Source organism: Penaeus monodon, chromosome 37, assembly GCF_015228065.2.
Source record: "Penaeus monodon isolate SGIC_2016 chromosome 37, NSTDA_Pmon_1, whole genome shotgun sequence".
Classification (NCBI taxonomy): domain Eukaryota; kingdom Metazoa; phylum Arthropoda; class Malacostraca; order Decapoda; family Penaeidae; genus Penaeus; species Penaeus monodon.
The window spans coordinates 10,842,416-10,844,915 of NC_051422.1; positions in this window are offsets into that span (position 1 = coordinate 10,842,416).

The window sequence follows — 2,500 nt, forward strand, 5'->3', positions numbered from 1 at the left end:
TGGAGTGATTGGTGTGGAGAGGGGACTGTCATCTGTGAGAGTGTTTAGTGTGATGATGTTCTCTGGGAGAATTATGTTCCTATGTTGTTGTATGTAGTTTGTAACCTCGGTCTCTATGGTGTGATCAAAGCGGGCATTCTCGGTGGGGGAGATTTGGAAATTCTGTTGTCAGAATTCCCTGTGGAGAGGCTCCATCTCCTCCACCGATTCAACCTTCTGTCTGTGTGTGTTGTTTATGTATGTGATTGTCTGTTTGTTCTACCACATGAGTTTTTTGAAGGAACTCCAAAATTTCTTGGGGTCTTTAGTGTTTTGACATAGTCTTTGCGTGAGTGTTTCCCAGTGGTGTTTGTTCATTACTTTAATTTCGTGTGTAATTGTGTTGGATTTCTCTATATCGTGGAGTAGTTGTGTGTCCCAGCCCCATGTTAGTGCTAGTTCATGTATGTGTCTGTATTATATTTTAAGCAATTTCAGACGATGTGTTTCTCTGTAGTGAGGGAAGTCTTGTGTGTTGTTTGGGGGATGTTGGCCTGTCGGGCCGTCTGTATGTCTGTGTACCACTGTTCAGAGTGGGTGTTTATTGTGTGTGTGGGCTGCCCCTCGAGATCAGTTACCTGTGTGTCTTCAAGTGCTTGTCTGAAGCCCTCCCAGTTTGCATGTTTGAAGGATTCTCGGGGTTGTGTTGGGATCATGATAGGGTTTGTTGACAGTGTTAAAATGACCGGGAGGTGGTCGCTGGCTGTGACGTCGCCTGTTGTGATATGGTGGTGTAGTTGTGCTCTGCGGTTTGCCAAGACTATGTCAGGTGTTGTTGCTGTGTTATGTGTTATATATGTTGGTGTGTGTGGGACCGAGGTGTGTGAGTCTGCCTTGTTGTATGAGTGAGGCGAGGCCTCTGCCAACGGTGTTTGTGTGGTTGTAACCAAAGAGTGCGTGGTTTGCGTTAAAGTCTCCCATGATGTATATTGGTTTGTTATGCCTCGGGAGCTGCAAGATGTCAGGTTGTGGTATGTAAGGTCTTTTTGGTGGAATGTATAGTGTTGCTAGTATAATGGGTCCATGTGGTGTATTTATTTCGACTGCCAGTAGGTCTGACTGAAAGTTATTGATGATTTTGTGTGAGATGTCGTTTCTGATCGCAATTGCTACGCCATCGCTTCTTTCTTGTGATTTGTTAGAAGAGTAGATGGTGTACACGTAGATTTTGAGTGGGGTGGTGTTATTGAGCCCATGGCTGTTAATGAATATGATGTGTGGGTCGCGTCTTCTGTATGTGTTGCACAGTTCAGTTTTTCGTGTTGTCCAGTGGAGTACGTTGTGTTGTATGATGGTGAGGCGTGAGTGTAGTGTATGGTGTGTCATGTGTATTTGTGTTGTTATTCAAGGAAGTACCCGTTATTTAATTTGTTTATGTTAGGAGAGTGTTCAATCATGTCGTTTGTGACACGCATGTTGCCTTCCTTGAGGTGTTTGTGTAGCCTCTTGACTGTGACCATGATGGTATGCTCTCTTTTCGTTATTAACCACTTTATTCTTCCATTTTTTATTTCAGAGCCAATTTCAAATCGATCAGAGTACTGGTACTTGGAGGGATTTTCGGAAAAGAGCCGGATGCCATAGTGTTTGAGATCTGTTGCAGTCCCGTCCATGAGGCGCTCCAGCCCCTCATCATCAGTGAAGGTTCCACTGGGCTCTATAAGGTCCGGTGTAGGAGGCGGGGCATCAGGGGTGCTCAAAGGGATATCGCTGGGGACATCCCTGAGCTCCATGACAGTAGGGATTTTTATGTTCTTTGGCCTTACTGATTGACGAGAGGAGGAGGCCGTGGAGGGAGGTGCCGAAGTTGCTTTAGGAGGGGGAACTGACTGGGGCTCCGGTGTCTGGGTCTCAGCAAGCTGAGGTTCCAGTGACTGGGGCAGGGGCTCGGTGGGCTAAGCTTGTGCAAGTTGAGGCTCCGCTGCCTGGGCCTGTGCAGGCTGAGGCTTCGGTGCTTGGGGCTGTGATTGTTCAGGCTGGGCCTGAGCAGGCTGGCTAGGGGGTTCAATCACCTTCAGGATGCCCCAAGAGTCAGATTCCCCGAGGTCTAGGGCTGGAAGGTTGTTTGCCTCCAGTGCTACTTTCGCATGATATCTGAACCCCTTTTCAGGGGCAATGATATTTTGCATGTGCGCATGAAGGAGGACTATGAGAATCTCGTTAGGGAGGGCCAGGTGGATGGAGGGTTCAGATTTTTTATGTTTAATCTCCTGGCGGACCTGGTTAATGAGCGGTTTCCAGGCATTGGTGGTGGCCTGCACAGTTTCCTGTGCCGCCTTTTGGGCCACGGCCCTGTATGGCTTGGTTTCTTTTTCTTTCTCCTTCTCCTTAACTTTCTCCTGGGAGATTTTCATAGCCTCCTTTCTGGAGGGACAGCTGTTAGCAAAAGTTCGGTGGGCACCGCCGCAGTTTAGGCATTTTTTAACGGAACTCCTACAGTCCCTAAAGGAGTGGGTGTTGG